The sequence below is a fragment of the Bidens hawaiensis genome, unplaced genomic scaffold (genome assembly GCF_021521415.1).
Source record: "Bidens hawaiensis isolate Kalapana, Puna unplaced genomic scaffold, B.hawaiensis_p1.1 tig00021172_1, whole genome shotgun sequence".
NCBI classification, from domain to species: Eukaryota; Viridiplantae; Streptophyta; class Magnoliopsida; order Asterales; family Asteraceae; genus Bidens; species Bidens hawaiensis.
The window spans coordinates 183,627-197,251 of record NW_027493271.1 but is presented as its reverse complement, the minus strand read 5'-3'; positions in this window follow the sequence as shown (position 1 = coordinate 197,251).

Below are 13,625 nucleotides of genomic sequence, written 5' to 3'. Positions count from 1 at the left end.
TAAGGTGCTAAGAAGGTATAAACAACTATTCTATGCATTCTTTATGTTTAATTTTGATTTTGAATGGGTTAATCTAAAACCCTAGGTCATGAAAATTATGAATAAGTGTTCTTATGATTGATTGTTGCTAGAGGATGATTGATTATGTGTTAGCTATTGATGTTGATGATCGTATGTGATTTTGAACGGTGAAAGATTATTGAATCATTGATTGTTTGTAAACCCTAGAGGGTTATTACTGATTTTTGTGATTAATCATGCTCGTTACATTTTTTGAGATATGTCGTATGCTTAGGATGCATGTTAGACGATTGTTTGTGCTTGCTGAGTTTTGACAGCAGTGATTGTTAAACTTTAACGATGTGTAACTTGTTGAATATAAAAGCAAACTGAGCTAATTATGAGTCTACAAGGTAGTACTGTGAGTCTAGTTTTCAGAAAGTCCAACCACGCCTAAATTGGGGGTGTTTTGGTTGGTCAAATGATTTAAATGTGATTAAAGGTCAAAACTGGTACTGGACAGATTGTAAGTTATGTTTAGACAACTGTAACTAATTGTTAATGTGGAAATTGGTTGAGGTTGTTAACACTAAAGGGTTCTATGTTGAGTCTAGTTTCTTTAAAGTCTAAGTTTGTAATTTTTGGACGAGTAAAAGTTAATCTTTATGAATTTCCAAAACTGAAGTGCAAATCTGAGTTGTGAGACCTGCTGTTAAGTTGTTTTGTAATTAGCATATCTCATGAACTACAAGACCAAATGGGTTGGTTCCACTTCTGGAAGTTAACATGTTGAGTTAAGAACCTAACCCAATTGGTCTTGCATTAGTTGGATTTTTCATTTAACGGGAATAACAAATAACATTCTGTTACGCATGATTTTGATTGCTGTGAGCTTTCTGTAATGTTTTGATCATTGTGAGAAATATATGAGGAATAAAAATACAATAAAATATGTTCTGGAAACCTAATTCATGTATTCTTTTGTGACGATTTTTGGTGAATTAATTGAGATGCTATGATCTGTTGAATAGAGTAATCTCTCAAGTAGAATTCTGTCTTGATGAAACTAGCTGCTGAACTTTGTGAAAATACATGAAACGTGCTAATTGCTAGGTAATTGTTATGTTTCGACCAATTTGCCCCTGCGGGGAGTAATTGCTAGTAATTTACACCATTAACACTTGACACGTAAATAGTTGTTCACACACGTAACGTATCACTAATGTGCTTGTTAAGTCACACACGAGTCACAAACGAAACACGAAACGTATCTTGTGCATAGGAATTATGTGCCGGGTCTAGAGATCGATAATAGTTCCGACTCTTAGAAAATCTCCTTGTTGTTATAGAACGCTAGTGAGAGTTTTCTGCGACGCGCATCACTTGGGTGACTTGTTTTTGGGAATTTTTCGCAAACAGTGAGTTTCACTTTCCCCTTTTAAACTCTTTAAACGCTTTTCACTTGGGGGAGATAACATACTCCGAAAACGCTTTTAGATTTTGTTAGTAGATTATATATCACTTGTAAAGGATAATTGGCAAACGAAATAATTGAAGTCCTTCACACCTCGAACCGTTTAGTATTGTAAAATAGCGAGTCATTGTTGAGTTGTACTACTGGGTTTGACAAACCCCACCCAACGCTAAGCTCGACTGGAGGTCGAGTGGGTGTAATCTTGGCTAAACACATTACCATGGTCGGGATAGACCTGGTGGCAAGGCACATGATAAACAGTCAGCTTCGGTGTCGAACACTTAGTAATACTTGTTGTATAGGCTAGCTACCTATCGATATATAATTGATTTAACACTATCTGGTAATGCAAAACGCTAAACGCAAAATGCTGAACGCAAAACGCTAAACGCTTTATTTTATATAAACTTGTGAACTCACCAACCTCGTGTTGACACTTTTAGTATGTTATTCTCAGGTAGCCGAGGCGGGCGCGGTATAGGATCATGCATTGTTTTGAACGTTATTGATCATGCAAACTTGTCTTAAACTGTTATCAATTGAGTTTTAAGTCGTCCTGCGTGACGCAACTTTTGTCTTATAGTTTTTACGCTTCCGCACTTATTTACACTTAACTGTTTTCGTGGTTTGAAAGCTTTATTTACGGTTTGATTATAACTAATGATTCCGATCATGTTAGTTCACACCCTCTGACGGTAAAACTCCGTTAGTGGATTTTGAGGGTGTGACAGATGTTCACCCGTAGGTCAATCTAACGATATGTTTTCCTTTCCTCCGACATTCAGTATATGATTATCCAAAAAAAAAATTCGGGAAATTTTCTTGAACGAAAATTTTCATATTTCATTCATATGAAGAGAGGATCATTGAGGACAAATTTGGTGACAATATTTTTTGGGGGTTGACCAACTGAAGAAAGTCAAATTTTGTTCGGGTTTTCGTCATTATTGGATCCTGTTCAAAGCATATTAATTATGTTATTTTCAAGGCGTTCGAGACTTGGATCCTGAAAACGTGGGATATGAGCATCCGAGATGCTTATTTATTAAGGTGATAATTTTTGAACAAGTTGGATTTAATAGGTAATTAAATTGTTTAAGCTCTCAACTTGAAAACGTGGGATACGAGTATCTGGGATACTTATTTATTAGGGGTGAGGTACTTAAATAATTTCATTCTTGAAAATAATAAGAAAGTCATTTGATCGTTATCCCTGGAGATTGAAGATGCTTCGGATAAGGAAACCCGTTATATATTTATGGTCAAGTGTATTAAATTCTGGCAAGGTGGTTTTGTGATTAAACTGATCACTTGCTGTTGAGTAGTTGAAGATTGAACCTTATCTTACTAACCTAATGGTTGAGATGATCGATTAGGAACCGGGATGCAGGTCAAAGATCTCGATCGATATAGTTCGGAGGGGCTTACACTGAATGGGAGATCTGATTTGGAAGACGCCGGGTGATTGGTAGATTTGTGAAGCTACAAGACAGTTTCAGACACGGCTAGTTGAAGACAGGATTGATGTTGTGAAGTTTAACCTTGAAGATCATAGTGCAATATCTGAAGATCGAGTCCTACAAGAAGAAGAAAATAGAAGATTATCAGTTAAGGGGGTGTCTGTTGGTGCATGTTTTGTAACAGATGATCTTTTGTGTTTGTTAGAATTGAGAGCAACGGTCAAGGGGGAGTCTGTTAGTGCATTTTGTGACCGTCGCTATGAAATTCCGACTAGTTGGGTGACGTTGTGGAGGGAGCCAACTTCACGTGTTGGTGAAGTTAGGACAACTTCACGTGTTGGTGAAGTTAGGACAACTTCACGTGTTGGTGAAGTTAATACAACTGCACGTGTTGGTGAAGTTAGGAACAACTTCACCTGTTGGTGAAGTTAGGACAACTTCACCATAGGCCCAAGCCCAAGCCCGCGAGTTTGTGTATCTATATATACGTGTGTCATGATTAGGGTTTTGCATCCAAAAAAAGTTAGTAGTTTAATTGTTCAATTGTTTAGTTTAATAGAGGGAAACAGAAAGGAAGAGTCGTGTGGACAGGCCCGAGGTAGAGCTCACCTCGGGTCGGCCGTGTTTTGTTTTCTCGTTCGGTATGTAATGCGTTTTGAGTATTATATAAAGGATATGCCGATTCGTCTATTTCATTCGTGTGTATGTTTGTGTTTATTCGTGTTCTTCGTCTCCAACACCATAAATGAGTCTAGGAGGATTCCGCACTCCTAGACATCGTGCGGATCTCGTATCGATCACCATCGCACCCGAGGGGACTTACAGTAACCCCTAGCTATGGGGGCGGGGGCAGATGCTCCTAGCAGTGTCCAAGGGGCAGAGCCGCTGGCTGCGGTCCAGCTGCCAGGTCAGCTTGGAAAAATTTTATTTCAATTAAAGGTCCTTAACACAACTTCCTTAGAATTCTTAAATGATTATTTTATTCGCTAACTCATTCGTTATGACGAATGGGTTCTGGTTAAGCATCATTCGCTATCATATTCCCTATGACGAATGACTTTATTCGTTGTAACGAATGGTTTGATTAGTTATGAAAGCTTCATTCTAAGTATGCATCGGTCGTTATGACGAATGGATTGATTTGAGAATTAATGAGTGTATAACGAATGACTAAGGCCATTCATGCTTTCTTTGAGACGAATGAAAGGCTCATTCGTTACACATGCATTCTCATTCGTTATGATTCCTTAATGAATGACCAGCGATTCGTTCAATCATGACGAATGAGCATCAGCTCTTGTCCAAATCTTTAACTCAAATGCCATAGTGAAAATTAGTAAGAACACTAAACAGTCAACCGAACAGGATTTGCGATTAGACCCCAAATCACCATGAACCAATATAAATTGGCATCGTTAACCTCGTAATAGCAGCGCTAACAAACCCCAAACATCCAATCAGCCAAACATTTGTGTTTTAATTGTGCGGCTGATCAATAAAAGAACCCGGTTATTTATTTAAACAATTAACCTATCAATCATTAACGAACTTCCTTGAAAATCATTGCGTCTAATTAATCTTTATTATTTGTACAAATCTTGGAATCCTAAACGAACCAAACAAGTGTTTCGTTATAAAACATACCTTTAAACGAACCGGTTTACGAACACGATCAAGACTTGACATAGGTTTGTTTCTTCACGACGTTCTAGCACCAACGAGCTCGGGTCTTTTCCTTCAGATCATGGGTCGGGATATAGGAGGGTGTTTGTGTGTGATTTTGAATGTGTAGGCTATGGTGTAAAGATGGATGAAAAATGGAAAGGATTAGGGTTTAAAGGGCATTTATACTCCCTTAAGCCCATGGACCTAAGGCCCATTACGTCTCTTATTCCATATTTTAAGTCCAAGACCACCCTCTAATAGTTTATTAACCCCAATACTGATAAATGACCTATTATTGAATAAACAAGATTTCCATTATTAATATTATCGAAAGTAGGATGTTACAATTATGATTCACCTTACCTATTTCGGCCAACCGTCGTAACCAATTTGGAAAAGCAAGTTCGTTTATATTATGAATTGATTATTTTGACCACCGCCTTCACTCGTTTAATGTTATACCAAATAACGACGATAATAATTCAATTAAATCGACCCACACAGTCCTTATTTCATCGCCAACTAAAACCCTATATCCAGTTAAGTTGGTATTGTCATTTGGTACATTTTCTTGTTATGGTTATAGCGATGCTATCGTGGTCAATTAAATCATCGGATCATCGCTAAAGGAATTGATTTCACAGTCATTTTCGTCGTCCATCGTAGTACATTAAACCCTTGATTAATTAAACAAAACATTCAGGATTAATCGATTTTGATTTCTAGGGTTTATCATGGGTTTTGGGTTATCTGATCTATTGTTTATAAATTTTTTGTTCTTGTTCTTAACCAACTGACTCACCCAGCTCAGTTGGTTGGGTGTGTGTGTGTTGAGTTTGAGCCAGCCATGCTGCACTCCCTTTTTTCCTTATTTGATCAAGTGAGTAATCACTCCCCTTTTTTACTTATTTTATATCTTTTGGGGACATATGCGTATTTACAGTATTTATCTATTAACTAGTATTCGAAACACAAACTGTTTATCCTTGTTTGTATATCAGTTTATGCCTAACGTGCTATTTTCTTACTTGCTTTATTTGAATACATTTCGAAGAGGTCCAACATATTCACATTATAGTATGTTCATACGACCGCCGTAGTGGCCGGCTTCCGACACATTGACAATGGTTTTACTTACAACTCATCTTTGGTAACCAATGCCCGACGCATGCAACGGTTTAGCCCTATCTTTATATTTGTGTGATTTGTTTGTATGCTAAGGTTAAATTGTTTTTCTCACAGGAACAGTTTGCATCTTTCTTTATTTATTATATAATATTATTTTAGTGTCTTAAACTGCTGTTTTACTCACTCAACATGTGTTGTTGACAAACTTTTCTATTTTATACGCATATGCAGGTTATAGGTTGAACTAGTTTCAAGATTTGGTGAAGACTTAGGGAAGAATTTAAGTTAGAAGAAATTATCAAGAATAAATCAAGAGTAGTTTAATTTAAATTATTTGTTTGCCTTATTTCTTAATTAAGTACTTTGTTTACTTAGATTTGTTTGAATATTTAAATCAAATAAGTAGATATTGTCATTTTAGATTATCGCATAATAGTACCTTGAGAGCTGTGAGCAATCAGCTCACGCTCCGGCATTTCCGCCTTAGGTTGGGGTGTGACAATTTGTTACCCATGACATTGGCTGGTTTTGACATCGTCCTAGGTATGGACTAGTTACTCGATAACTAACTATGTATCTTATGCGATAAGAAAGCCATTGCCATCCGTATAGCAAATGAAAAAAACGATCCAAATTGCAGGAGACAAGGATGCTAGTCATGTTAGCTTAATCTTGATTTTATCAGTAAGTGTACTAGGGAAGAAGCAATTAAGTATTTATCCTAATCGTTTAATGGCGAAGCTCTGACAATGGTGGAACACCTTAATACAAGTCTAGGGTAGATTAAACATGTACAAGCTTAGTTGGGAAGAATTCAAAGATCTCATAGTCAAGAACTGTTGCCCAATGAGCGAGAAGGATGAAATGCAAACAAAGTTTCTGAACCACATGGTGGTTAGGACTAATCCAAAATACTACAATACGAATTTCTCGAGTATTGTAGGATAGTACCACACTTGGTAATGCCATTACATAACGAGGTCACTTGTTATATCTGGCGTTTGCCAAAAGAGATTAGAGATATGGTTAGGTCATCTTTAACTCAAACTACCGATTCATCCATGGAATTCGCTGGTTACACGATTAATTGTTTGATTTGAACATGTGAAGAAGAAAAGAAGGAAAGTTTCTTCAAGAAGAATGACAGGGAAACAAGAAACAACTTGTAGGGGAGAAGAAATAAGACCCCTAATCATCAATTTCGGTGTGCAAGATCTGCAACCAAAGACACTTTGGGAAGTGTAAGTTTGACAAGTTTGTCACTAGTACTAATTATAAACAAGTGGGCCATACGAAAATTGATTGTGGGAAACAAATATAACTTGCTATGATTGTGGTGAATTGGGGCATTTTTTAGTTGGAATACCTAAAAAAAAGGACCGGGGGGAATGATGCTAGTGGTAGTGGCACCAAGATTGAGGCCAAAAAGATAAATGCATGAGTGTTTGTGCTTAACACTCAGAAGGCAGCAGAAGTGCCAAACGTCATAACCAGTATGTTTCTCGTCAATAGTGCCTATGCTAGGGATTTATATGACACAGGTGAAAACCAAAGTTTTATGGACAAAAGATTTTGTAGTCTATTAAATGAGCTATAACTTCAAATAGCAAATCTATCATAGTCAAAATAGCCAACAGTGATCTTTTCAGAATATCTGAAGTCTTGGAGAATGGTGAAACTTATTAGCAGAACATGTCATACATGTTCAACTGTTACCCATGACATTGGCTGGTTTTGACATCGTTATTCGATAACTAATCCTGTATCTTATGTGATAAAAAAAGCCAATGACATCCATATAGCAAATGAAAAGTCTATCCAAATTTGAGGGAGACAAGGATGTTGGTCGTGTTAGCTTAATCTTGATTTTATCCGTAAGTGTACTAGGGAAGAAGCAATTAAGTACTTATCCCATACGTGTAATTTCAAAGCTCTGACAATGTTGGAACACCCTAATACAAGTCAAGGGTAGATTAAACATGTACAAGCTGAGTTGGGAAGAATTCAAAGATCTCGTAGTCAGGAAGTGTTGCCTAATGAGCGTGAATGATGAAATGCAAACCAACTTTCTGAACCAAATGGTGGTTAGGACTAATCTGAAATACAGCAATACGAATTTCTCGAGTATTGTAGGATAGTACCACACTTGGAAAAGCCATAACATAATCAAGTCACTTGTTATATCTAGGGTTTTCCAAAAGATATTAGAGATATGGTTAGGACATCTCTAACTCAAACTACCGATTCAGCCATGGAATTGGCTGGTTACACGATTAATTGTTTGATCTTAACACATGAAGAAGAAAAGATGGAAAGTGTGTAACGATTCCGACGAAACCAAGTATACCCTAACCGGTAGACAATAGTTACGTTATATTTAATGTCGGGTACATGAATTACCATAGTAATTATACGAGAATACATGGTTCATTGTATTGATTGTACGTGAATATATAATTCACCGTATTGAATATGCAATCAATCGATCGATAGTTATTGAAACCCGAACGAATCGAGGGTTCAATTATAGACGAGATATATGATATTTAGTGATGTTACGAAGTATTAAAGCTTCGGGATAAGTGGATTAAAGCACAGAAAAAGGATTTCGATTTAATGTACGTCGGTACGTTAAACGAAACCTTTAATACCAAACCGAGCAAGAGACGATCGATCAAGCCGAAAAAGATGCGTAATAACTAATAATATGACGTTTTAAGTTAATAAATGTCAGGGTTTAAGTTTTTAAAGTTTCTAAATCGGTTTTATATAAATTTCATTTTTAAGCCGAAAAACGACCGTTTTAGCCTCGTTTTAAGCCGAATTAAACATTTAACCGAAAAACGAACTGAACCAGATTATCCAAAACATTATCCGGATTGCAAAAATCCAATTGTGTGGCTAGAATTGGAGAGGTGGGTCCCACCCCACCCCTCTCTTTAGGCCGATCGGACCCAAGGGGGTCATTCCCCATTCCATTTTCTTTTTGCTCATCAAAACTCTCAACATTATCAACCCCTTCAACATTATGATCTAAAAAACCGAGATTTTGGAGCAAGAAAATAAGGTAAAGAATCGAGTTAATCACGTTTCCATCTCCGTTTTTTGAGTTTATTTGCAAGAAAATGAGGTTTCAAAGATGAAAACCGATTCTTGCATGATCAAGTGATGTATACGGGTTATACAAGGGATCTTGGTCCAAGAAAGGAGTTAAATGGACCAAAAACGAATTTTTACGGTTTAAATCTTTGTTTTTGAATCATAACCGAAACTATAGTGTAAGAGGCTTGATCGTGAGTGTAACTTGCTTGGTACTGTGGTATGTTGGTTGTAGGTTCTGTATTTAGTGGTAGATAAGGCGGAAAGACGAGTTTGTAGCTTGTAGTGGCGGAAAACGAAAGGTATATTCGGTTTATGTTCGGTTTTGGAGATTTGGACAGATTGTTGATGCTTTTGAGTTAGGTCATGAAATTTTACAGAGGTGTTAAACACATAAAAATATGAGTTCTGTGAATTTTTGGTAATTTTTTGATAAAGGATGAATATTTGGTGAATTTAATGCTCGGTTTTGGCTAAAAATGGTGAAAAATAGTTAAATATCATGAAAAATTCTGGACAAATTTCAAATAAGCTTTTTATATCATGTATAAGCCACACACAAAATTTGAGGTCAGTTGGAGAAGTCTAAGTAGGCTTTTCGGTTAAACGAGTTCTAGGGTTTTCTAGCTCGGTTTTAGTGAAAATGGCATGTAAAAGAAGATTTTGGTTCTGGAAAAATTACAGGGGACTATGTGGATGGCAGGGGACATCCAGGAGAAATTTGGGATTTTTCTAAGATCGTTTGGTATTTACGACATATTTAGTGTTTAAATGGTGTTTAAAAATAGATAAATAAATTTTAAATATAAAAATTAATTCTGGAAATATTTTTATAAAATTCCCCACTGTCAAAAAGTGGTTTGTCCAAAATTTCAAGATCCGAGATTAAACGGATAATTATTTGTGTTAATTATCAAACTTTTAAATTTAAAACGCGTAAACCGGTGAAGTTCGCTTAAGCGAGCTGACTAGTGTATAAAAACCCTAAAAATGAACTATTTTCATATAAATGAGTTAAACAAATGAAAATAAATCATCGAAAAATAATTCGGATGATTTGGGTAATTTTTGTCTGATTTAACAGTTTCCGGTACGCTAAAGACGGAAACGGGTTCCGCGGCCAATCGGGGCGTCTAAACCGAGCTCAAATTTCACAACTTTACTTAAACTATCAGTCAACGACTATTTTCGGGTCGTGTGTGACCAAACTCATTTTTGAAACATAAAAACGGGTAAACGTGCTAGGCACGCAAAACGGGGAAAACAAGCTATTAGAAAATTTGACTGTTGAACTCTAAACGACATCACAATCTGAGTCCGAAGAAGTGTTTCTGGGTTAACCTTGCCCCGAGAACGGGTACAGTGCTGGGTTAACAGTGTCCCCAGATGTACCGGTTAACTTAGTTAAAGTTATATTAATAATGAGTGTATAGTAACGATCGTAGGGATCATATTACAGATTGGACGTGTTAACTGATAATGATAGTTGTTACCTGCTTGCATGTGCTAAGGTGTAACACCCCGCAACCGCAGCGGAAACGTAAACGGGATGCGACAGACACCTCTGATATCAACCACATTGTTTATAAAGAAAACTGAATGCATTAATATACTTCAAAATTACATTATCTCATCTTTCATTACCGTCTAGGTGATACACACATCATACAATACGATTCATAATTCTATCTGTTATAATGTATCCTAACATCCCGCACACAAATCTTACACACATCAAGCACTTAGCACGTAAGCAATCACTTCATCTAAATTGTACCTGAAAAGCATGTGAGAAAACGGGTCAACTACGAATAGTTTGTAAGTTTCACAATTTTAGTAAACCATGATATATCATTATCAAAATATAATATTATCGATGTAATTATGCTGAGCCCACAAGTGAAACCTCTGTTAACCCAGAACACTTCCAATAACCTCTGGGGACACTGTTAACCCAGAACACTTCCAATAACCTCTGGGGACACTGTTAACCCAGAACACTTCCAATGACATCTGGGGACACTGTTAACCCAGAACACTGTTGCGGGACCTTACAATATTAACAACTCAGACAATTACCATCTTAGTACATTTCCGTACGATTCCCGTACAATAAACAATATATATAAATCCACGCAAATCCATGCGTTCAGTAAAATCCACGCAAATCCATGCGTTCAGTATGTACTTAAATATTTCAGTAGTAACATGCTTCCGTCCCGGGAAAACATTTAAAACAGTTCAGTAAAAAGGGGCTCGTGAAACTCACCTTAGCACATGCAAGCAGGTAACAACAATCAATATCAGTTAACCCGTCCAATCTGTAATATGATCCCTACGATCATTACTATACACTCAATATTAATATAACTTTAATCGTATCAACCGGTACATCTGGGGACACTGTTAACCCAGCACTGTACCCGTTCTGGGGGCAAGGTTAACACAGAAACACTTTTCCGGACTCAGATTGTGATGTCGTTTAGAGTTCAACAGTCAAGTCTTCTAATAGCTTGTTTTCCCCGTTTTGCGTGCCTAGCACGGTTATCAAATTTTATGTTTCAAAATGAGTTTGGTCACACACGACCCGAAAATCGTTGTTGACAGATAATTTAATTAAAGTGTTGAAATTAGTACTCGGTTTAGACGCCCCGATTGACCTCGGGACCCGTTTCCGTCTTTGGCGTACCGGAAACTGTTAAATCGGTTAAAAATACCCAAATCATCCGAATTATTTTCGGATGATTCATTTTTACTTGTTTAACTCAATTATATGAAAATAGTCCATTTTTACGGTTTTTATACACCAGTCAGCTCGCTTAAGCGAACTTCACCGGTTTACGCGTTTTAACTTTAAAAGTTTGATAATTAGCACAAATACTTATCCGTTTACTCTCGGATCTTGAAATTTTGCCCAAATCAATTTTTAACAGTGGGGAATTTTATAAAAATATTTCCAGAATTAATTTCTATATTTAAAATTTATTTATCTATTTTTAAACACCATTTAAACACTAAATATGTCGTAAATAACAAACGATCTTAGAAAAATCTCAAATTTTTCCTAGATGTCCCCTGCCATCCACATAGTCCTCTGTAATTTTTCCAGAACCAAAATCCCCTTTTACATGCCATTTTCACTAAAACCGAGCTAGAATCCCTATAACTCGTTTAACCGAAAAGCCTACTTAGACTTCTCCAACTGACCTCAAATTTTTTGTGTGGCTTATACATGATATAAAAAGCTTATCTGCAATTTTCCAGAATTTTTCATGATATTTAACTATTTTTCACTATTTTTGGCCAAAACCGAGCATTAAATTCACCAAATATTCATCCTTTGTCCAAAAATTACCAAAAATTCACAGAACTCTTATTTTCATGTTTAGAACATCTCTGTAAAATTTCATGACCTAACTCTAAAGCATCAACAATCTGTCCAAATTGCCCAAAACCGAACACAACCGAATATACCTTTCGTTTTCCGCCACTACAAGCTACAAACTCGTCTTTCCGCCTTATCTACCACTAAATACAGAGCCTACAAACAACATACCACAATACCAAGCAAGTTACACTCACGATCAAGCCATTTCTTTCATGGTTACGGTTATGATACTAAAACAAAGATTTAACCGTAAAAATTCGTTTTTTTGATTCGTTTAACTCCTTTCTTGGACCAAGATCCCTTGTATAACCCGTATACATCACTTGATCATGCAAGAATCGGTTCCATCTCGGGTTTTCACCCTTTTTCACTTGGAAACCTCATTTTCTTGAAAGAAAACTCAAGAAACGAATATGAACACGTAAATTACACGATTTTACCTCGGTTTTTCTTGCTAGAATTGTCGGTTTTTGATTCAAGATCTTGAGAGAATTAAAGGTTTGTTGGATTGTGTTTGTAAAAAAAAAATGAAATGTGTTTTGTGGATAAGTGGTCCGATCGGACTAAAGGGAGGGGTGGGGTGGGACCCACCTCTTCATTTCTAGCCACATATTCCGATTTCCGAAATCTGGATAATGTTTTAGATAATCTGGTTCAGTTCGTTTTTCGGTTAAACGTTTAATTCGGCTTAAAACGAGGCTAAAACGGTCATTTTTTTGGCTAAAAATGAAATTTATATAAAACCGATTTAAAAACTTAAACCATGACATTTATTAACTTAAAACGTCATATTATTAGTTATTACGCATCTTTTTCGGCTTGATCGATCGTCTCTTGCTCGGTTTGGTATTAAAGGTTTCGTTTAACGTACCGACGTACTATTAAATCGAAATCCTTTTTCTGTGCTTTAATCCACTTATCCCGAAGCTTTAATACTTCGTAACATCACTAAATATCATATATCTCGTCTATAATTGAACCCTCGATTCATTCGGGTTTCAATAACTATCGATCGTTTGATCGCATATTCAATACGGTGAATTATATATTCACGTACAATCAATACAATGAACCATGTATTCTCGTATAATTACCATGGTAACTCATGTACCCGACATTACATATGACGTAACTAACGTCTACCGGTTAGGGTATACCTGGTTTCGTCGGAATCGTTACATTCTCCCCCCGTTAAGAAATTTCGTCCTCGAAATTTTACACGCCCTCTATCTCCCTTCGAGAGAAAGGTGGGGGTTTTTTCCTTCAGAATTCAACCTCGCGTTACCAAGTATAATCTGGTCCTCGCTGTGAATTCCACTTAATCTTAATTAATAAAGCTTGGTATGTCCAAACTGTTTAGTTTTCCCGTCTACTATCTCTACGGAATTAGTTATGATATCAAGCATGTCTT